The 25,510-nt window shown below is 35.5% G+C and overlaps 1 long non-coding RNA gene across 2 annotated transcripts; it reads right to left on the reverse strand.

The window, feature by feature from the left end:
• Nucleotides 1-1,809: 1,809 nt before the first annotated feature.
• Nucleotides 1,810-4,347, reverse strand: LOC113280923. 2 transcript variants are annotated; one of them, XR_003325844.1, is made up of 4 exons: nt 3,529-4,347; nt 3,124-3,197; nt 2,626-2,716; nt 1,810-2,526 (listed from the first exon to the last, which is right to left on the reverse strand). It is a non-coding gene; the product is annotated as an uncharacterized LOC113280923 (long non-coding RNA). The 2 variants fall into 2 exon arrangements; XR_003325847.1 differs by lacking the exon at nt 2,626-2,716 and having other exon boundaries at nt 3,529-4,343.
• Nucleotides 4,348-25,510: the final 21,163 nt, after the last annotated feature.

The raw sequence follows: 25,510 nt of genomic DNA on the forward strand, positions 1-25,510 counted from the left end.
ATCCTACCCGGAGGCAAACGAAAGACAAACATAGCATATACATTGCAAAACTATCACACAAATGTTTTTGGACCAATGACCAAGGCGAGCCCTATACAGGAGATCACATTTATAACTACTCACCAAACGAGGGACTAGGAGATACTAATGACGAGATGTCAACAAAAACTACGCCATCAAGATGCGCGACGAAGGTCTTGGAACTTCACATAAGAATATGGGAAAGTATTAATACTTTTAAAATAAATAGTATTCTTATTGCTCAGTCCCTTCAGCAAACAATCGAAGCACCATAATGAAGTGCTAGCCTACTTGCTCATAAGCATCTAAGGCACATTTGGATAATGACATAATGAAGCACGACGAAGAAGAAACTTCACGATTGCTATTCAAATCACTAATGGTGGAAATAGTACAACAAACGGAGAGGGTCGTCACCCTAAAAAGGCGAATAAAGTAAAGTTTGCTTTTGTATTTTATGTTTCAGTGAAAACGAATGTAACTCGGTGAATCAACACTCATGACTAGGCGAAAAGGAGGACGATCATAAGATCAACTTGGAGCAAAAATGCTTCGAAACAAGACTTTTCAAAACCTTAACCGACCACTCATCTCGCCTCAAAAACAACACCTAAAGAAGATTTTCATGAAGATTCTTCTTTGAAGAGCCTCCAAGAAAAGGAGCAAAATGTGAGAGTAAAATATCAACTCGACACGTGGCACAAGATCTAGACGGATGCACCATATAATACTACAAGCAACTACACAAAAATACTACCTTTTGTAATCCTTATCCTAACTAGTCATCATCTAGTCAGCCCTAAGGGCAGTAATGTAATTCGATGTACAATACCCCCTATATAAGAGAAGGAGATATAGGTTAAAAGGGGTTTCCTCCTGCTTCTCTTCTCTCTCTAAGATATACTCTACCTCGTCTTCCTCCATGGATGGAGTTTCAAGTCCCTTGAGGACCTCTATTCATGGATCTTTGTGTAACACCACAAATAATAGTGAAAACAAAGTGGATATAGGTCTTTTAATGGCCGAACCACTATAAAATCCTTGTGTTAATCTTTAATTTTATGCACTTTTATCTTTCATGCTTGATTTTCAATGATTTATGTTCATTAGATCTTGTTGGATGTAGTAGTTAGAAAATGTGCAACTACACCTAAAACATTCGCTCCCTAACTGAGTAATATTGTTATTCTCAGGTCCTCAAAATGTTACGGTCGCGTCAGTTAATCCGATTTCTAAAGTTCAGTTTTTAACAAATTGAATAAATAAAAGCTCCATAAGCTCCATTATCATCCATAATGGAGACAATGTGAAACAATTTTCTTATACAGAAAACAAAATATGACCCATGTACAGAAGAGGATGACAAAGCACGTAACCAATAGTACTTTCATTATAAACAACCCATTGAAATCAAAACTTAAAACCCACTGTAGTTTATCATTGTAATAAAAATTAATGATAATTAGCATTTTTAAAGTTGAATTTTAAACATATTAATAGAAAACTGAATTCTACAAATTTAAAGCAAAAGCTGCATTCTGGCGAAATTAAAAAGTTCTAGAAACTGGAAATTTTTTGATCAAATACATACCTTGCTGCAAGGTTTTTAAATCGTGAATCGAATCGTGAATCGTTTTTTCATTTTTATGAATCGAATCGTACGTTAAATCGTAAATCGTAAATTCACGGTTGATTATTAAATCGTTATATGTACATTATAAATTTGAAATGGAAATGTATATATAGAAATAAAGTTAATGTACATGCAATATTCAATGAATGAGTAGGTTTTTTTTTTTTTTTTTTGTAATAAAGTAAAATTTTATTGCTTAAGTAACAGGATTGTGTAAATCCTTTTCCATAGGCTACAAAGATATTCAGGGAAATTACTAGTGTGATAAACATGCATAGCTGTCTCTCTCACAGAATTCACAATACTATCTGCAACTTGATTGTTGTTGCGTTTAGTAAAAGAGAAATGACAAGAATTAAAATTCAAGCTTAAATGTTTTATGAGAAAGTGGATAAATCAATTAAAATCTCCTCATTATCGCCAAGCCAAGTCACAGCACAATTGGTTACAGTGAGATGGCAACAGGCGGTATGATAGTAGTTCGAAACTCCTTGGGGCGTATGTTTTTAAATAGTGAAGAAACTTGAGTGGTCAAACGAATTTCAAGGTCACAATCGCATAAAATACCGAATCTATACGATTCTGGGAAGATTCAATTCTTCCATGCGATTTGAAGCGAATCGCACGATTTTAAAAACTATGCCTCGCTGGATTGTTGCATACTGATGCCGTTCCAACTCACTTTACGATTATGATACCTAGGTTTTCGTTCTCCAGATGTAGATGTTGGAGGTTACCATGACACCGTCGAGCGAAATTCTTCACCTCTGAAGAAATGTATTCCCTGTAGGAGGCAGCAGGAAAATTACCTTCTACGGAAGTTAGTCGTCTGACACCCATCGTCATTGCTTATACTGCCTCATGTCGATCCCCTGCGCCAGTAAGAGTCGTGAGTCAAAAGTTGTAGTTCGGAATTAGGAACTTTGACAATCAGGAAGGAATCAATACTTCGAGACAACATCTATTCATACCTAATTTTCCTATAAGTCAGCGCTAAGTTGGCCTCATGCTAGCCATATCACCGATAGTTCCAAAAGGTGCATCCTCAGTGAAAGTGTTATTCTACAATATAAGTAGACTGAAGCTAGTGTTGTATTGTAACATATATATGTCGGCATAGCAAATTGGATTAGTCGAATATTAAAATAGTCTACTGCATGAACTTTCACATACGAAAATCGCATAGATTAAAAACCATCCACATACCAATTTTTTTGGAACCGAAACACACAAACTTTACACATAAGACGAAGCAAAAACATCTTTAGCTTAACAGAGACTGGCATAATTTTTTTTTTTGAAGCAATACAAATTGGGGAATATTTATCAAGATTGGTTTTATTTATCAAACTGGATTTTGGGAAATCGATTTCAGAGTTGTTATGGTAGGCTAACAGTTCTACAGAGAGGGAGAAAAAAGACGGATTAATGGAGCTTAGATTGAACCATGTCCCTAGAGGGATTCATACCTTATTGAGTAGAAAGTGGAACTGCCTGGTGAGATCAACCACCAACCCCAATCTGCTTCTCTTCCTTGAAGACCCTGTAGTACAATAAGAATTTAAATTGGGCAACATGAAAAGAGAAATCAAAATTAAATTGGGCCATCCATTAAAATAAAACCCTAAATCAAAAGATGAAATCAAAACCCCAGCTATGTTCGAAGAAAAATATGGGATTTTTAGTATCAAATTAACACCGAGACAAAAGGGGGAAATTTAGGTTTGGATTTCCAAAACACGAAGATGATTTTCTTTTGTGTTCTTCGTCCAGGGACTAAGTCGCCTTCGTTGAGAATTTTAGATTCACAGTGGAGAGGAGAGGTGAAGGATCGGAAGAAAAAAAAGACGTTTTATGTGAGACATAAATCAAACCTTAATTCGAGGAGCTACATCATAGAAGAAGGATGAACCGAAAAGAATAACACTGACAGAAAAGAAGTTGAGAAGTAAATCAAAAGCGGGTGCAGATCGTCTGTCCCCTGAAATCCCCCTGTGCCCCTGTCCCGGCCACTCACAGGACGCCACGTGGATTATATTTTAACAATATATTATCTTTTCGTTGAATTCTTATTTAACGAAATAAATAAGTAAAAGGAAAACTCTTTGTTCCTGAGGATATGTTCTTCTCCCTGTCCAACTGTTCCAATGACTAACATAGCCTTTTCAGAATAAATTTGAAATTGGGTTTCAACCTAATATCAACTATCAACTGAGATTAGATCGAAGACTGTGATAAAACTGATTCTGCTGCTGTTGAAATTGGCTTACGAGATTAATCAGTTAGGTATAAATTTTGATTCATATTTCTCAACATGGGTTTTCAAGAGGTTGAGAATAGTAACAGATTTTAAGGAAGAATGAAGCAACATATTCATCACAAGGATAGAAAATCAATGTGTTTCTTCATTGATTTGGTTTGAGATATTTGATTATTAAAAGTGGTTCTTAAAATTTCTGGAACATGATTTAGGAAACGTAAATCATAATAATTTTCTCTTTTGTGATGGGTTCATCAATTATTGTCTTCTTTTTTCTTTCTTCATTTCTCTGATCATAGATTCACCATTCATAATTGAGCACTGATTTAAGATCCGGCGTAAAATTAATTTTTACGATTTGCAGAGAACATTGTACAATACTTTGATAAGAGAATGTAGAAAGAATAAGATCTCGCGAGTAGAGATAGTATTTTTATTTCCTTTTTATTATTTGTTTTATTTGATTAAATAAAAATTCAATAATAAAAAAGATAATATACACCGCTTAATTGGGGCCCCGGAAAATAATTAGGGGCCTCACACTACAGGACAAAAAGGGTCATCACAACCTAATTGGGGATTATCCCTTATCCAAAAATTTAATGGCTAAATTATTCCTAGATGATTAGTGTTAATAATTAGTTAAGTTAAGTTAATTAGAGTGGTTAGATTAAAATCAGATTTAGAATTAAAAATTTTAAAAAAAATGGTTTTTAAAGAGATGTCGTCATCTCAAAATGAGGGTGCTAATGAAGATCCCATTGATTAAAACAAAGAAACCAATTCTCAAAATGAAGAAAGAGTTGATCCATAAACATTATGCCAGAACTCAGAGAAAGAGTCGTCAGTGTCGAGGGATGTATATCCCAACGATTCTAGAAAGTCGTTAATTAGTTGATACCACCGTTGACGACTCAAACCTGCAACTTTTTCAGATTATGAAAAATCGTCATGGTAATATAATGAACATTGACGATTCTACCAAGGGTCGTCATCTAAAAAATTTACACATTAACGACCATCAAAATTAACGACTCCAACAAGGGTCGTGGAGGAAAGAATTAGTTTGGAAAACATATCAAGGGTCGTCAATGGAAAATTCTAACAAAGCTCTTTGTAGCAAAGCTCTTTATAACAAAGGGTCGTTAGCTTCTTAGCTCTTTGTAGCAAAATCTCTTCTTGACGACCCTTGTTACTTGGGCACTGGCTTTTGCTTTCTTTTCAATGGAGTCGTTAACTTTTAAAATGGGCACCGTTTTTTGCTTTTTTTTCACGTAGAGTCGTTAACTTTTAAAATGGGGTCGTTCGCAAAGGATCGTTATATGTTTGTATGTTTCGGTAACGACTTTAATTTAGAGAAAAAAAAATGAAAAACCAGAATTATGGTCGTTATCTCCCTCCTCATATATCCTAACGATTTTTCATTGTCTCTACATGTATATGAAAAATCGTTAGGCTTTAGGATTTTCGGGTTGACGACCCTTTAACTGTAACTAATTTTTTTTTCTTCGTGTCGCCAATGGAAGAGAATATAGTTGAGAGAGAGAGGGAGAGAAGGGGAGAAGAGATTTTGTTTCTTTGTTAAAAGATGGAAATGAAATGGAGGCTTGGGGTTAATGGTGAATAGAGTTTTAAGTTTTATTATTAATGAAAGACAAAATAGTATTTTCACTACATTTTGGAACCCCCTAACATAAATGGAGTGGGTATAAATTTTGTGAGGACCCTAATTATTTTCCGGGCACCCCAATTAAGTGGTGATAATATATTGTAAAATAAATATGGTCCACGACGTCTTGTGAATAGTCGGGACAGGGGCACATGGGTTTTTAAGGGACAGACGATTTTCACCCGGCCATCAAAAGCAATTAGGTTATGTTCTTTTCAGCATTCCCTAAAAATCACCCATTCCCATTCACCCACATACGCACACGTAACAATACTGGAAATTCGTGGCCGTACCTCCAAAAAAACTCGATCCGGACATTTCGGACCGCGAGATGACCCTCCCTGATAGATCCTGACCGTTTAATGACTCTCAAATCTCAGAGTCAAAGTGCATCTTTTTTTATAACAGTGACTAGGTATCACCGGGGCCTTACGGCCCCGGCTCAACCTCTGCCTAGTGTCATGTATCATGTAATCTTCGATATCCGACACAGAGTTTATAGCTTGGTATGTTCTGTGAGAATATTTTAAAGTATCATTAACTTGCTTTTGTAATTATCTTGGTTTATGTTATCTTGATATTACCGTCTGTGAGTTCTTAAAATAAATTCCTTGATTTCTATTTTATTCGTTGATTCAGGATAATAAAATGGTGATCATTGATTATACGCGAACATTATCTGCGAAAAATGCCTTTTGACATAGCTACAAACCTAACGAACCGTAAGATAATGAGACCAATATAAACTGGAGTTATAGCATACCTTTCCATGAATGTTAATTGACTAAGATAACAAAAGAATTTATATCCATTTAAAATTATTCCCAAAAGTGGATGAGGACGTTTTTGACCCGTCCATGAATTTCAAGCCTCTTTTGGGCATTCTAATTTCCTCACGGCCCCACCTCAACCTCTCGTTATAGTCTTAAGTGTACGTACTTTATTTATTTGTAACAATACATTAAAAAAGATTACAGCTTAATATTTAATTTCATCCCTTATTAGTTTCAAAACTATATATCGTTACTGTGCACCGAAATAGAGAAATCAAAAGAACAAATGGATTCATGTTGGCAACTATAAATCAGTTTAGCTTAGTACGTAACGGGGATAACGATCAGAGAGCAACAAAAGGGATAACCTTTTTTTTCTACAAAACATATTTAAATATACTCAGAGAATGATACAAAACAGAAGTGCCCAAATTGGGTCACCTCCATAAAAAATAAATTGATGGTGTTTTATGTCGAAAATACAGTACGGTAATTTTTTTTAGCCAAACAAATGTGATTTACTTAACATGTGATTGTGAGCCTAATATGGCCAAGCTAAAGCGAGCATACACAAAGGACATGTAGTAGAGTGCAGGGACTATAGCAACGTGACACTAATGCATCGATACGTCTAAGCTCCTAGATTAGCTAAAAGTAGTTGGTATATCAGCATGCTAAATTTGGAACTTAAACAGTTTTCCAACTTATAATCTACTGTCATTTTTTAATAGAGGACGAAATTACTTGGACTCTCAATTATCTTAACATGTTATTTTTAATTCACTGACGATACTACTCTTTGTGAATTTATGATGCTACCCAATCATGAAAATGCATGTTATAATGATGTGATCTATAAATTTAATGAAAAGTATTCCATAAAATACATGCCGACATTAAAAAATTAATGTACTATTGTTTCTGCTTATCACCCAATAATTCCAAACAAAAATTAATGAACCAAAAAAAATGTAACCCTTATAATAGAGTAACTCAATAATTCCAAATAAAAATTATAATTAAAATCCCTAGATATGCACATATTGATACCTATGGTACTCTTCATTAGTACGTATATTACATTCAACCGAAATAAGAAAGCAGTAATATATATTGATTAAAACACGATACGAAAAAAGTCATATATATTATTGTAAAATGTATCACATAGCCTTTTAATCCTATTTGAGTTATGCTAGTCATTTATCCTGAAACCAAATCTATATGTATTTGAATTGCTCACGATTTTCAGTGACCTTCTTTGTGTATTTTCGTTCTTTCTTGATCCCAAATTCTATCCATGTTTACACTGTATTTTTGTTGTGGATGAATGTTAACATTCTTGTTTTTTTTTCTTCACTTTTCGTTCATCCTTGTAATAATATTTCCCAAATTCTATGATATGTTCTTCAGATCCATGGTTCGGGAAAAAATTCCTCATATCATGCTCTCTATATATCTGTTTTGTTACTTGTTTTGTTAGGAATGAAATCACTTCTCCGTCTATTTCTTTAATTATTTTTTCTTCAAAACAATTTCTGGAAAACAATAATTTCCTATTTTTTTAAGTTGCAAGATGTCTTTGTAGTTCTTTTGCATCCGGCCCCTCATTAGACTCTGAATTTTCTCTGAAAGTTTTCCCAATACAATGCTTCGCATACAATAGATGAGTTGTATAATTTTATCGTCATGTGATGATAGATGAGTTGTAGATTTTTTCTTACATTGTTGATTTCGTCAGTGTCATCTAATTCTAAAAATTGGATAAACGTGATGCCATTCCAATATTTATCTAATTTCCTATATTGTTTAAACTTTGTTAGCTCGTGTTTTTGTTCTTTCTTTTTGATGTACATATATATATGATCCTATCGTAATTACAGTTAACCCAATCTTTTTTAGATTCATAAAACTCAATAAGATAATACTGTGAAACGCAATCTCGTACTAATATTGTTCTCCATGTATATACTTTTTCAACTCATATGTTTCTTCGGAATATATTCGTTTTCTAATTAAGGAAATAAGGGTTCCGTCTGTAGAGTTTCGTATGTTTTGTCGTACATAACATTGGTTTATTCATAACTATATGTTCTTCATCTATTGAACTATTTTGACCTGAAGTTCGAATTTTGTTGTAGAGAGGTAATTTTCTCTTTCTATTATTCTCCAAAATCATACCGTTTATTGATACCAAACTTCATCTATTGTAATGCAAATACTCTGTTATTTTCTGGGTTTATGTAACAGTAAAACCTTGTTATTCTATTGGTTTGTATAGCCTATTTTAGATGCAGGCTTGTGATTCTTATGCTTAGTATATATACGGAATTCTAACTAATTTTGGAATCGTCTGTTTTAGGAAATTGTGTAGATTGTTTGATATATTTATATATTTTTGAGGTATTTTGGACTTAGTGTGGTCAGTCCTAAACCTTAATATTTTAGCAACCAACTCAACATACCTGTAAGTATATTTGTGTCATGTGTTTATGTTAATATATGAGCCTTGCTTTTTAGTGTATTTAATGGTTTAGGAAAAGACTCATATTATCATGCTTTGTATATATCTGTTTGTTAATTACTTATTTTCCAAGTAATGAAATCACTTCTCAGTTTATTTATTTTAATAATTTTTTCTTGAAAATAAATCTAGAAAACAGAAATTATCTATTTCTTTAATGTTGCAAAGATGTCTCCGTAGTTCTTTTGCATCGGTCCTCTATACTTTGAATATTTTCTGAAAGTTTTCTCCAGTAAATAATCTTCATGCATTTTATTGTCACGTGAAAATAACAGAGTTTTTTAATATTTTCTTGCATAGTTGATTTCCTCAATATCATCCACTTCTAAAAATTGGTTAAACGTGATGTCATTCCAGTCTTTGTCTAATTTTTTATATTGTCTAAACTTTGTAATTAGCTCGTGTTTTTTTCTGCTCTTATCATTGTACATATGTATGATCTTATTGTAATCTTCTTTAATATAGTTCATAAAACTCAATCGGATAATTCTACAAAATCGTGATCTCCTATAGATATTTGTCTCCATGTATATGTCGTACCAACTCATATTTTCATCGGAGTACATCTGTTTTCTATTAAGAAAATAAGGGCGCCACTTGTACTTTATTTTTTGTTGTGTCGTACCTAACATTAGTTGATTCATAACGATATGTTCTTTATCTATATATTGGATTATTTTGATTCGAAGTTTAAACTATTTTGTTGTGGAGCGATATTTTTCTCTTTTTCCAAAATCATATTGTTCTCAAACTTCATCTGTTGTAACACGAAAACTCTTTTATTTTCCGGGTTTATGTAACAGTGACCATGTTATTTTGTTGGTTTATATAACCTATTTTTTATGCAGGCTTGTGATTCGTATACCTGAGTATATACCTAATTGTAACTAATTTTGGAAATCATCTAGTTTTAGGAAATTCTGTAGATTGTTTTATACTTCTTGTAGTTTTTTAGGTATTCTGGATTTAGTGTGTCCGGCTGGTCTTAAAAGTTAACACTTTAGCAACCAACTCGACAAATCTGTAACTATATTTGTGTTGTGTACGTGTATTATTGTGAACGTTTCTACGGTATTTGATGGTTTGAGACTTGTTTTCATAAGAATGAAATCACTTCTTCGATTATTTCTTTTAGTATTCTAGTCCTCAAAATAATATCTGGAAAACATTTTTTATTCTTATTTTTTTAACATTGCAAAGATGTCATTGTAGTTCTTTCGCATTCGCCCCTCATTAGACTTTGAATCTTCTTTGAACGTTTTCCCAACTAAATAAGCTTCAGCATTTTGCTGTTGCGTGAGAAAAAATGAGTTGTAGAATATTTTTCTTACATTGTTGAATTCGTCAATGTCATTCCAGTCTTTAATCCAATATTTTTTAGATTCCTAAGAATCTATCGGATAATATTGCTATAACGTGATCTCGTACTGATACTGATCTCCCTGTATATACCGTTTCAACTCATATTTATCATCGGATTCCATTAAGCAAATAAGGGCGCCATACGTGGGGTTTATTTTATTGTGTTGTACCTAATATTGGTTGATTGATAACGCTATGTTCTTCATCTCTTGAACGATTTTGATCAAAATTTTGAACCGTCTTGTCGTGAAGAGATATTTTTCTCTTTCTCTAAAATCATATCTTTTATTATTCTCAAGATCATCTATTGTAATACAAAACTTTGGTATTTTTCAAGTTTATATAACAATAAACCTTGTTATTATGTTGGTTTACATAGCTTATTTTTAATGCATGTCGTCTTGTGATTCGTATGCTTGAGTATATACGGGATTCAAACTAATTTTGCAAATCCTCTAGTTTTAGGAAACTGTATAAACTATTTGTTTTTCTAAGGTATTTTGGATTTAGTGTGTCCGGTTGGCGGTTGGTCTTAAACGTTGATATTTTAAATACCAACTCAATAAAACCGTAGGTATATTTGAGTTATGTACGTGTATTGTTGTGAACATTGCTTTTTCACCTCATCCTGTTTGGTACCAAGAAGTACTAACCTTATAACTTGTTTTTAATCATCGAAATTTAACAAATTTCACAAAGTCACACGGTAAACGGTTACTCGATAAATTCCTAAAACAATTGTTCATCGAAACCAAGATATTGTGTTACCACTCTTGAGATTAATATTAATAGTGTCCTAATTAACAACTTTAGATGTAATTCAATTGTATCTTGGGGTAACAAAAAGTTATAGATTGATCAAGTTGTGTTGCTTGTTAATAAGCTCTTTACCTTTATTATGCAATTTTTTTGTTCCAGAAGTGTTAGAACTTAAAATGAAATAAAATAAGTATTACAGATATGTGATAGGTACTGGCGCTGCAAACATCTATTCTTTATCCCGTTGTTAATTTTCCACATGTTCATGGTTGAATTTAGGTTAATGCAACCATATATCCTCTATTGCCTAGCATCTTGAGATACTATACCCGATTATTGTGAAAATTGCTTTTCCACCACAGTAAGTATGATTTGTTGTTGGAAGTATTGACTCTGTAACTTGTTCTTACTCATGCAAACTGAGATGAATACCTTAGTACATCCCAAGTTCGTCAACAGTTTGAGATATTAACTTTGAAACCCTACCTTATATTATAAGTGATATAAGATTGAGTATCCAAACTAAGTTCTGGGATCACACCTGAACTAATATGATGTAGTTGTTAAGCAAAAGACTTTACCACAACGTGGTCTAAGATTCCTTCGAACTATTGACATTGTGGTAAATATTTAAATATTTTCCTAATCTAAATTGTCAAGAAACTGATTGTCCCAGCAATTTGTAATAATCAACACCCAAAAAATAAAAACAAAAAAGATGTGCGATTTTCCATAAACATCACTATTGTAAATACTACACTTCAGGGTTCGGGGGAATAACATCAATAATCTTTAAAAAAAGGAAACATACACTTACAATCTATTGAGTTTTCCAATAGAACAATAATCCTAATTTTTAAACAACTCTAAAACAATGCAACATCTTAATGTAGAAGCTAGTACTGGAAAGAATAATCGAATCTTCTAAGAGTAATATTTTTATAAGAAATAGTTATATCTAAACCAATCCATTATTTCTTCAGATTAGTTTTCAGAAAATTATTGGTCGCCTACTCTTCATCATCGGAGTTTACTTTCTTTTTCAGTATGTGTCGAATACTTTTGGCTGATGTAATTTGGCTGTTTTGCTTGATTGCTTCTTTGTCGTTACTTAATGCACATTTTCTACCCCTCTTAGATGTCTCCTTGTCATTATCTGTGGTAGTATGTGTGACATTCCTTTCGCATCGTCGACCCTATAAATAAAGCATACTTTACATGTAAGAGGGGTCCATATATAGAAAGAGAGCTTTTGTATTTGAAAAGAAAAAGTGTTTTAATAACAAACGCTTGCAAATCTATATGGTATTGTGTATCAACATCTTGAATCCCCTGACTCTCCTTTTGTCTTGAATGCTTTTTGGACCGTAGAATTTTCAGATTGGTTATTTATATTGTACTCATAGATCACGAATTTGAAAACAAAGGTGTGGTCCTTGATTCGGTTGAACCACCCGTGTGCCTCTTCTTCCTTGTTAATCTGTATTTGGAAATAAATAATCTGGTGAGTTCACAATACATCTATTGAGTTAATTTTCCATACTAATATGTCGTTACCTCATTGCATTGTTCCAGGTTATCTACATGTTCTTTCGAAGTTCATTTCATCAACTTTTCTGTTGTCTTTCCCATCATTGTGAGTATTGCAATATCTTTGTCGTCTTTTACGAACAAATTCAATTTGTACCTATATATGTTCTAAGTGGTTAGTAAGTCTTGGTGTATTTTCCATCAATTTATATATTTAAAAAAATACATTATTCATTTTTACCATCCTCTTCAAAAATATTTTTGCTCTTATTATACTGAGGTTCCTCATTTTCGTCGTATTCAACCTTTTTTCTGCATATGTTGCATGCCATATAATACCACTTTTTGTTCCCAACCAATCGTTGTATCATCGCTTCGCAGGTGAATGTTCAACCTTTTTCCATTTATTCGAAGTGGCACACATTTAGGTATGTTTAACTTTTCAGTGTTTCTAAACAAACCGAGCACAAAAACAGAATTAAAAGAACCCCTCACAATGACCTGGGACCCACCTTATGGAGATTAATAGGGGGACACTTTTGGGCCCACCATGAGAGGAGCTGCGAGAGATGCGGTTTTAATTTTGTTTAGTTGCTCGGTACGTTTGGAATTTTTGTTAACTTTTCTTATGAAACTTTAATTTTTGGTTAATACCTTTTAAAGTAGTCATAAACAACTGATCAAATTAATTAAAATACTAACTGCTTCTCCAAATTTTCCGTTTTTTACCATAACAGGCCCTTGTGGTTCTTGACATAATTTTCTTGCTATTCTATATGAGTTCACTTTGACACACAGATTGAATAATGAATAGTTATATAAAATTTCTTCATAATCAACCCACAAATTGCATGTAAATAAAACTCATTGTTAAGTATTTTACCTTTAATCTAAAAGAATTCTATTTACAAAGAACCAATAAAATAACCCCATTTATTATTATGTTCTACCAGTGATATACTAACAATGATTAGCAGGACGTCTACAAACAATTTTGAAAGTATAATGTCATCTGACCCTTAAGATCTAACAATCCCATAAAAATGACATGATGCAATTATACAAATAACCATGTTGAGTGATCTTGAAATTCTGAAAACAGCAAAAATGATAAAACTAACAAAGAAAACTATAAAAATTACCCACCCTAGGTTTAAATCGTGCCTTTTGGAACATCATCTACGAATACATATCTAATTTCACGAAAACAAATGGTTCTTAAGGCTTTTGATTGACACACCGTTCGAAGCAACCCATTTTAGAAATACTTGAGCAACTTTTCTTCCATAATTTTGAACGCAATAAAAACTTATAACGTTTTCTGGTAAATTGTGCTACTATAACTGTTAATAGGTAACAATAGCAGTAGCATTAACAGACGTCACAAATGTTCTACTCATTTGAATATTCTTTTCAACCCATACAGCATAGCACATGACAGATAACCTACAAAATAACTAAAATTATGCACCCCAATACACAATCAAGTAACCTAGCCTGCATCCATTACTACTAAATAAGCAAGGCTCAGTATAATGCGCCACTGTGATAAATAAAGCAGTTGCTGCAACTATTCATAGTTATAATGGGAAGGGTTTCATCAGAATAATGGGGAAACAATAAGAGAAGAAAAACTGAATGAAGAAGATGAATAAACACTGATCACATTGAAGTAGGATATAAGCGATATACCAAACCCCTACCACGTATAAATTATAAATTGCAACTACAGCCACAGATCATTGAGACACCAAGCAAAAGCATCAAAAGTCATTACAATATCAAGTATACTAAGAATCATCATGCAGTTTATAATTTTACTCTTTTACGTAGTGGCCTGACCTTTGCATATACATGCTCTTTCTGCAAACCACGATAGTGTAATCGCATCCAGGAAAATAGTTCGTCTTTCAGATTCACGTGGAAGCTTGGGTTGTTATGGCGATGCGAAAATACTCATGTAATCATAACAGAATTGGGTTAATATGTAGTTGTATAATATTAAAGGCCTCAAGGGCAACAATATTAAACAAAAGCACACTACCTAAATGCAGTTATGTTATGTCGTGGCCGTTGTAGCAGCGAGGCCATGAAGGGGCTGCAAGACCAACATAAGTACACACCTGAATTTAGAACTGAGCAGGCATATGGTGTGCTAGGTTATGTTAGGAAATTAACCTAACATTTTTGCGCCCTAGCCGCCAAGGAAAAATTAAGAATTTTTTTTGTTAACACTTTAGCAAATAGGGCGTTTTATCATCTAGGCGACCCTTGGGCGACTCGTGCGCCTAGGCGAGCGCCTAGCTCTCTATCAGGTTCCATTGAAGCCTAAAATAAAACAACACCATAATCACCATCACCAACCACTACCAAATTGTATCTATCTAGGATAACCACTCTTTTCTTGGACAATGTACCAAATTGTATCTATCTAGGATAACCACTCTTTGCTTGGACAATGTACTCAAACACACAAAAGTAACAGAAAACTGAATTAGAAAACGTGATACAAAAATCAAAACCGAAAGCATAAATTAAAAACTTGGTTTTTTTGTTAGAAATGCACCTGTTGAGTACATCGCCCCCATCAAAAAGATATTGTCCGACATTAGGAGAAATTAAAACAAAACCAAATTGTAATTCTGCCAAATCAAATAGTGCACAGAAAAAGTTGACTGAAATTGAGGATTACCTTGCAATGGATACTGCCCAACATACACAGGATTTTCTAGCATTGGATTTGGGTAAAATACCTTGACATCTTGTAATTCGATTCCTATGCAACAATTTACAGTTGTCTTTATAGAGAACTCAATTATCCAAAGTTTGCCAACAATTCACAGTTGTATATCCTCTCTCGTCGGATTTCTGCGTTTGAATGAGCCTTGGTGATGCATGTTAACACGATAACCACGTATGTGAAAGACATGGAAAAGGCATGTTCAATGTTTCTTCTTCAACATTAATACAAAGAATATTGAAATACCTGTTTAGAAGTGTATTCCCCAATTTAGAGTGGACTTCGTCAAGCCTTAAAGATGAAAATCTATATATAGGAATTGGTGAATCAGATGACAACCCTCATAACCCCACCTGAAATAAAGTAACGAAGACAATAAATAGCAACAGTAAAAAAGTCAGAGAAAATTAGTTTCAGCACTCCATTCCTTTGGTATATATCCAAACATTTTTGAGCATCTCTAATACTATTTGAAATATACTAAAGCGGGGGCAACTAAAACATAAACCAATAACATTTCAATTGAATCACATACTTAAGCGCATCCGTAATTAATCAATATGTAGATGAAACAGTTTCCAAGATTTCAACTGAACACTACGTCAAAACAGATTCGTACTCTCGGGTCCGCAAGAAGAATATACAAAATGCAATATTACCCAAGATTCAGATAATATTATCATAAAAAATCATAAAGATTGACAAAATAAGACAACAATGTAAATTATGGTTATCATTTCAGTTGTGGATTACTTCAAGCCACACCTTGTCAGATAGATCATAAGGTACCACATGATTGAAAACTAAACCTAAGTTACTGAGGAGAGTGCTGAACACAATAATGTATAACAAAAAATATACGAACATATAAAATCCCTGGAAAAGGCTAAATTTCATGACGATGACTATAGATATCATCATATTTTCATCTAACATATCGGTGGAAATAAGGCATGTTATCATCATTCTGTTTAATAGGATGAATGTGAATAGGAGATACGCCATGTTCAAAGTATTCTAAGTTTACAACCACTTTGAGATTCTAAACTGACATATCTACCTTCAATGAAACACGAAGACATGAGATATGCTAGACCAAAGTTGAAGCATCTATAAAACGAACCTTCGTTGAAGGAATTATTCATGCTCCCATTTTAAGGCATTCTCCACTTTTATAATCGTAGATGGATACTCAGGTAGAACGAAATTCCATCAACCTGCATAAAAAAAGTTCTGATTTACAATCACTAAAATGGATAAGAAACTCTTAATTTCTTCCTTCACAAACACAAAGTAATACTAAACCTTGAAAGAACTACATCTATACTCTCGTTCTATTTCTCACTCTTCTTTTTATCCGGAAGATGGCCTACAAAAATTTCAGAAACATCCATGGCATTTAATCACCAATCACTCAACACATAAGAAACGACTTCAAATAGGATTTGTTGAGATATATATATACCATAAAGGGAAGCCTCAAAGATTAATTTAGGAGATGTGATATACGTATTATAATTCAAGTTTGCATGAATATCACAGCCAACTACTTGCTGTGAAAATCCACGTACTAATATAGATAGTTCGGCAAAATGACTCAGCGAAAATGCAGATAAGTGGAACTTGGAATAAAGGAATTCGAGTGCTTTTATCCTTACAATAACTTCCGTTGGAAGTTCTTAAGTAAATATACCACCTGCTATTTTTAAAACGTTTCACAGAAATAAAACCAACTTTATTAGAAGAACCACTTGAATAGAACCTAGCAAAAGTAAAGCAAAACAAACTCATGAATATTCGGTACATTAACATCATATAGCATCAAAACTGAACAAAAATAATACCTTCATGAAGAAGGTTAACATATGTTGCTATCGATTATTGCTAAGACTCTTTTTCGAGAACAATTTCATGTGACCCAAAACTGTGCGCTTGGCATCGGTGGATAACAGTGAAGCTATTTTGGTATATGTCTCCAAACTGCAACCACAAAAGGAAAAATATTAAGAACTGCAAGAAAGAGAAACATTAACTATCAAATCTACGGTTCAAGTACTATGTGATTACTGTAATGTATCAAGAACTATAACCTCAACAAAACCATAAACATAACAAACATATTAAATGTAAAATAAAATAGTGATTAGAACAACATAAAACATAACCAAATAGTACAGTTCGAATGGATAACAACAGTTACAGACCAAAGCGCACGCTGCAACAATAGTATCACCTCTCACCTTCTCTTCCGGTGAACCCAGTACATCCTTATCTCCACATCCTTGTTTATTTCATCAACTATTAAAATTTGCATCCGATTAATCAAAACCCATATTGAATAATCAACATAAAATCAGAATATCAAAACTTATACGGTGAAAATCCAAAGGAAATTTGGCAAAGCTTAACCTGTCGTCAAGGAAATCGATGTGGGCCAGCTTCCTCGTACTTAAAAATATATATAACAATAACAACTAAGCCTCATACTCATAAATATATATTATCAATAAATAGGCCAGTAAATATATGTACAAATAGTGACCGACTAGTTGTACACGAAAGTTACTATTTTCTTAACATATGTTGATAAGAGTGATTGTAAGTACCCATTAAAGGGTTATATAAAATACCTGCAAAGACCATACGTTGACAGTTTTGTTGAAGCAGGTGATGAAGAGGAAACCACCTAAAACAACAACTAAAATGAAAACCAAACCAACAACCCAAGCAGTTGGTGGTAGTGGGTTGAACAGGTGATGGACTCACTGATTCAAGTGCTTGCTTGTCCTGGTTGCAGCGAGCAGGTGGAGGACCTGGACTAAACTGCGACTGGTGGCCTGAGTTGCTGGGATCACACCTGAACGTATGTAACAGAGTTCTTGAGAAAAAACGTCCACCATAGTGTGGTGATTAATGTCACCGCCATACACTGGACACTATGGTAAATAGCAGAGTATTATCCTAAGCAAAATTATCAAGGAACTGATTAGCCCAGCAAACAGTAAAAGAACCCAAAAAGGGTTATTTGATTTTCTAACAACAATCATTGTTATAGATAGTGCACTTCAAGTTTCCAGGGAAGAACACCAAAAAGCCAGGAATTCGTAAATTCTTAAAAAATAATAAGTTAAATTCAAATAACAACCAAAACAAATAGTCTAACATACTGCCTTTAATAATCTGTCAAATATTGTTGTAGGCTGCAACATATGCAACATACAACTAAAGATGGATATGAATAATTATAAAATGCGAAATAGATAGGGAGACTCACCATAACAATGTGACTTCCCAATTTCTACCGTTTTAATATGGAACCCACTGTGAACAAATTAACTGTACTGGCACGGTAGAGTGGTTACACATGTTAACACACCTAAAAGAAAAATTAGGCACAATCTAATATGCTCTTGAAATGAAGAAAAACATTAGTTTGTGGTTGTCGCATAACTGACCGGGGTGAGGTACGTGTTGGGAAGGCAGGTCTTCAATAGATGGTGTTTCCAGTGTTGTGCAGTCTCCCCAGCAAGATCTGACCCCAGGTTACTTTCATCAACTTTATAAGCTTGACATGGTCTAGACTTATAGAACACCCTGCATCAAAAGTCAAGTAGTAAGATAGTTCATCCGTCATGCGATGGTTATTTCCAGAATCCAAACTCTCCACGCTTATAAAAATACTTGTCTGAAAATATTTTAAAATCCATGAAGGAGATAAGGAAGAAGGAACCCTTTCGTCCTAAGTTTTTCATCGTAATGCATCTGACTAAACAACTATAACAAACAAGAATTTCTTCACCAAAATTTCTATATCAACCGATGAAAAGTAAAGAGAATCAAAATTTTAGTAAAGTGGGAACTCCATCAATTCACAATATAGTTAGGTACTACTGCAAACATTAGAGGAAAACAATCTATGCAACAAAACCCACAAAAAAAAGCCATTCAAGATTTGATTTAATCTGTTGGATCAGTTTGTAATTTTTTTGTTTGGGTTCCTGGTTCCTTACTGTTTCAGGAATTATGTGTAAACTGGTAATCAACCACAACATTCAAAAGTGGAAAACGAATGACATAGGATGTCCTAATAAAGTGGAAAACGAATGACATAAGATGTCCTAATAATCTGCTTTCTACCAAAAAAACAGAGAGTAAGAATGATATTTCTATAATCAGATATATCGCAACAAAGACGCGGCTAACGTTAATGTTGTACAACCTCTAATACATAAAGTGTTGTGGGTTTTTGATGCCTATGTACAGACTCCCACCTTCACTTTCTTCACAAAATGCTATACAATCTCTAATACCAAACTAATCAATAAAAAGATTTTTGAAATACTCAAAGGTTTTAGTTGTCAAAAACTTAAATTAGATTAAATTAGGCAGTCTCTCATATGGGCATGCATGAGGTTATGGTTAGGGTATATTTCTGCCACAAATCCTGACAGATGCAAACACACGAATAAATCTATTAACCAAAGACTGCATCACATGAACTTCAGTTTGGAGTAAAGACTGCATTAAACCATTACAGCATTACAGTTTTCATTCAATGAGGCATAACTAAACATATCAGAGGACCACGTAGAGCACATATATCACCATTTCACTGTCAAGGATCGTAAAAACAAAAAGGAGATGAATGGATACACACCTAACCTAACCATTGAGACAGAAGTTCATCCATAGTTGCACCCTTCTCGAATACTCGTTTCTGAAACCATAAAAACAAATCACAAAATATATTAGATATCGTAGAAAAACAAAAAATCTATAGGGGTAAAAATTTTTGGTTTGTGTTATTGATACTAAACCCAAAAAACGAATAGTATATTCAAACGGGTAATAGCAGAATTGAGAATTCCTGATCAAGCTTGATTAGATCTTAATAAGTAGAACATAAACATCAAAATAAGAGGATCACAACATTCACCTATTAAATAAATTTCTCAATCAGAAAACAAATTGAGCAAGCATAACACGTGAAAAAATCAAATTAAGAACAAGAGATAAGCCAAAGTTTAAGATAGCAAACTCTAGAATTTGTGTTTACTAACCTAGTCTCCATCTTTCTTCTTATCTTTGTTCTTCACATCTCGTATCTTCAAAAGAGAAGTTCGATCATACACTTGTTTCGCTTTTCTTCTCAGTATGGGATTGCGGGTAACTTAGCCAAAGAAACGAAGAAGAAAAAACCTCTCTCGCTGGTTCCATACGGTAAATCTCATTTTATTTGCTTTTTTTTCTCCCATCGTTTTAAATAAGGCTGGCCCCCTTTCGTTCCCAGCCGTCCAAGTCAAACGAAATTCGGATGATCCCGACCGCAAGATGACCCTCTCCGGCGAATCCTGTCCACCGATTGACTCTTTGATCAAGGAGACAAACACCACCTTTTTTTATTACAGTGATGATGGGTATAGCCATGAAATCAGAGGCTGACCTTCAAAAGCTTGTCAATATTCTGAGCCAAAGTGCTAAGAACTACCCCCATTTTCGAGAGAAAACCAATAGTTCTTGTATAACTCATGTGGATTACGTTATGTGATGCCTTTTATCCTTGGCTGAAATCTTGTCACTCTCCTTATTTTTTTAGATACCTTATTATCCTCAACATACCTTTGAGGATTTCAATGCCAAGGTATCCCCATTCTAAAATAGCAATTCTTAGCAATTCTTAATAATGTATGTAGGACGTGTTTGAAATTTAGCCATGAACCTAGTAGTTCTTTCATCTGTATGCTATCAGTGTTAGTCCAATGCTGTTTTGTGAAGCACACGAAATCCTGATGCAGGTGTGCGAGAGTTTAGTTGGCAGAACGCTTTTGTCATTGATATATAGCCATGGTTGATGTAGGCTGAAGTTGCTAAAATAATACTTTCTGGTATCATGCTGCACATCGTTTTTCACCAGCTGGTGGTGGTCTCAGTGAGAAACCTACATCAGTTGTTTGAGTAGAGACGTTCTTTTTTATCTTCTGCTGCTGGTTATAAACTGTCTGGATATGGGTACAGTATGAAATACTGGCATCTAGGTTGCTCATTGGAAAATTGCTGACGCAGCTTTCTTAGTTTCATGTCATTCATTTTTTTTTCTTCCCAAGGTGGACCTCTGCTCATCATGATTTTTTCTTCCAGGTTGCTGTATCCAATACAACACTCGGCACTCAAAACTTTTGAGCTGGTATACCTGCTGCAGTTGGTATTGACAGCAAACTCTAGGTAAATAGTAGTTCTAACACCTTGCAGTTCCATACATGTTATACGCAATTTCATAACCTGCAAAGTTTGACTCTTAGTTACCTATATTCTTTTGGCAGTAGATAATTAGGAGTAAATTTGGTTTCATACTGCCCACTGGTTTACAAAAAGCAAACTTAGATGGAATCTTCACGATAGGGTGTGCACAAGTTTCAGAATCACTCTAGAACGGAAACAACCCGCGTGGGTCATTGAGGCTTGGTAGATTAAGGCGAATATTTGATGAGGGAAAAACCCTTCAGTTCCAGTTTCCTGCTGAAGATCTTGGATTTCATTTAGGTCCCAGCTAAGCATTAGGTTTTGTTGATTCAATCAAATAGAGCTCTCTCTAGTGATATCTTATGTTGCATGCTGACAAAAAAATAAACAAAACAACTTGCTTAAACTCAAGATGTCACTTAGAATCTAGCTAGTTAGACGAATTTGATACTGCAATCTGCATGTTTTGCTGACTCAATTGTTGGGTCAGCTTTGAACTTTCAATTGAGGTTTACACAGTCTTATACCTGATTTGTGTTTGGAGCCAACTCAACCATTTTCTTAGACAACTATTCTAACTCCTGCCTGACTGATAATAATGGTGCTCTGCAATCTTAATAGAAAAACATTGCGAAGGGCGCATACCGTTTTTGATGCATGCATGTGCACGCAATGTGTGGACATCCTAACCACCTGAGAAGGAAACCGTCTGGCTGAATGCAAGCCCAATTAGGGTCCATTTTTTCCCTGATTTGCCGCCAAAATGAATTTTGAGTAACTATTTATAGGTTAACAAGAGAAGAAACAAACCCTAAAAACTCAGTTTCCCAAAACTTTCTCTAACTTCCCAATGGCAGATGTGAAACCAGTAATATCAGATTCAACACCAGTAGACATCAAAGAATACGCAGACAAATACGTTTACATTGTTGACGTTCCCGGGCTTCGTAACAGTGATATCAAAGTTCAAGTCGAAGACACTAATGTTCTAACTATACGTGCGGATCGCAAAGCTAATGAAGAGTCTGGAGTAGTCAATTATATTCAAATGCAAAGAAAGATTAAGAATGTTAATTGTAAGTTCAGATTACCATTTGATGCTAATCCTCACTGTAGTGGCATAAAACCACACACCACATCCAACGAAGTAGAAGATGATTTAACACAAAGTGAAGATACACAACAAATGTAGACACAAGGATATACGTGGTTCGGTATGATTACCTACGTCCACGGGGTGAAAGGATGAATGATATTATTGCTCTTCTTTGATTACAAGTTGTTCTCTCCCTCTCAAGTGGTGAAGCTCTCACAACTCAACTATGATGACTTGTTCCTCTCTCATTTTTCAACATGCCTCTCTCTCTCTCGACCTGCCCTTATATTTATAGGCCAAGGTCGACATACAACAGAATTACAATGTTAGTCACATTACATCAATTTAGCTGTTCCCTATCGGACCTTCACTGCTCGCCCGACTTTCTGGTTTGACCGATAGTTCTTCACCCGAGGCCGAGTCTTAATCGTCTGGTTAACACGATGTCGCCCTTCTTTCTTCTCGTTCCTTTGTTTGACCATCTTCCTTCGTCTGACCGAGTGCTTTCTGATTGTTCGCCCGACCTGTCAGAGGATAAGGGTCACGTCACATCCGACAACTATTGGGACATCACGTCCGACCCACGTGATACCTCGCTCTTTGCGCCGTTTGGTTCTATCTTGTGCTTCGCCGCGCTTTGTTCTTTGGTGTATCACAGCTTAGGATATTTCCACCTAGCCCTGTGGATTATCTACACCTACATTTATGCCCCTTCTTTTGCTCGTGTGCTTGGCACGAGGGAAAGAAAATCGCTCCACCTTCCCACGTCCTCGAGCATGCCGAGAATTCCGTCATGCAGCCTCCCACTAATTCTCCCTTTATGACTTGTAACCGTTGCTGTCGGTTGAGGCGCTGCACCCTATAAATACCTACCTTCATGTTCTCTTTCCTTTGCTCGCCATTTTTCATAGAAACCAAGTGTTGTTCTTCTTTTTTTCTTTTCCTCCCACTTTAACGATGCCATTAATTCCGGTGATTCTCTTATCTTCTCCGTCTTCGGCTTTGTTGTTTTTGTTGGTGAGATTTGCGACAGTCGTGGTTAGTTCTTCCTTTTGCTTCTCTCTTCACCAACGTTCGTATCTCTCCGTTCGCTTTCTTCCATGGCTACTTCTTCTCCGTCAATGACTGAAAAAAGGTATGTGAGTGATACCTTCTCTGAGGGCGATGTTGTTTCTCTTGATTCCCTGTTTTGGCTTGAGAGTCCTTCCCATCACGATTATCGCGCTATAAATTCCCTTTTCCCTGATGATTCTCCTTCTTTTTCATGTAGGTCTGATAAGAGGGCCTCTAAAGATTTGTCTGATTATGAGTTCATTGAACAATTGAAGGAAGAATTTGGTCTTCAAAACTACGAGGTGACCCTAGTGTCGGGCCAAACGGGTGTGTTGAGGAAGTCCGATGTTGATAGGTATGAGAAGTCATCCGAGGCAGTCATCGTTACTCGTGGGAAATTAGAACTCGGTCTTCGCTTTCCTTTGTACAACCCTGCGAGCCCTTTATACTATGAGGTGTTATCGCAGTTGCGTCCGCCTCGGTCCTTGACCCAGAGGAACGACAACACTTTCCGCCCTATGAATGAGTGGAGAGACCGAGGCGAGGGTCATGGATCTATGGACGATTGGTAGACCTATAGGCCTGAAGATGCTCCCAATTATACTTCTGCCAATTTCATTGTGAACTATCGGAGCGGGACATATACCAATGGCGACCTTGCTGGTTTTGCTGCCAGCCCTCATCGTCTGAAGTCTATGCCTGAGGGTGTTGAACGATTGATGCTGGATGTTGATCCCCTTGGGAGAGGTTCCAACAAGCGTGCTCGCCACACCAATGACCCATACTGGGACCAGGTTCCACTACTTGTTCGCGGCCAAATTTTGCATGGTAGCTTCCCTCCTCCTCAGTTTCCTGCGGAGCCTTATTCATTCTGGGTGATTAACGATGATATGGTATGTTGTTTTCTTTCCATTTTCTTTGATTCCTGCTATATCGGCTTAGTGTATTGATTACTTTCTTGTCGTAGGTTAAGCCTCAGAGCGAGTCTACTAAATCGGCTTCTATTTCCAAGAAGATGAGCGCTGGCACAAGGGTCGAGGAAGACCAGGGGAAGGTAACAAACATATAGCTTTTATTCTAAGTACATGTACTTGCCCCTGTTTTTTGCCTTCACCTGTTCTGACGCTGAACCTTGTGCAGAAATTCCCTAGGCGTGAGGATGAAGATGTTGGAGGGTCCGATACTGTTGGTGGTGAAGGTTTGGTTCCAAGGCGTAATCCTCCTCGGGGGAAGGTGGCGGCGAAGGGAGTGGTGCTGAAAAGCTCGGACGTTGTGATCGACATCCCCGGTCAAGATGATGAGGATGATATATTCGGGGACGAGCAGCTGTTTGATGAGGATGCTGGTGGTCAGAAGGAAGGGGAGGTTCCTGTGGAAACTGCTATTGTGACTCCTATCGTGCAGCCTGGAGCTCAGGGGCCGACCCAAACATCGCTCCAAAAGCTGCCCCAGAAGGATGTTGGGTCTCCCTCGGGTGTTCATACATCCTTTACCATATCGGGACCTATGTGTGATTCTCTTGGCGCATTACACTCGGAGAAGTTCGGCTCCTATACTGATGAGCATATGATTGTTGTCGTGCCCCTGTATCATGACATTGCGCCGGTCTTTGATAATCTGGTAAGTGGTTTGTTTGAACTCTTCCTTTTGATGTTATCGGGCCTTACTAATCTCGTCTTGGGATGGAATTTGTAGGCGTTGGATCGGTCGAGGTTGGAGGTTGCACTCCGCCGACAAGAGATTAGGAAGTTGGAGGCTGCTCTTCAACAGGAGAAGGAACAATCTCGTGATCTGGAGATCAAACTCGCCGATGCGCAAGGTATATTTTTTACATAGTTGTGTTGATTGAT

This window comes from Papaver somniferum, chromosome 1 (genome assembly GCF_003573695.1).
Source record: "Papaver somniferum cultivar HN1 chromosome 1, ASM357369v1, whole genome shotgun sequence".
In the NCBI taxonomy this organism is placed as follows: domain Eukaryota; kingdom Viridiplantae; phylum Streptophyta; class Magnoliopsida; order Ranunculales; family Papaveraceae; genus Papaver; species Papaver somniferum.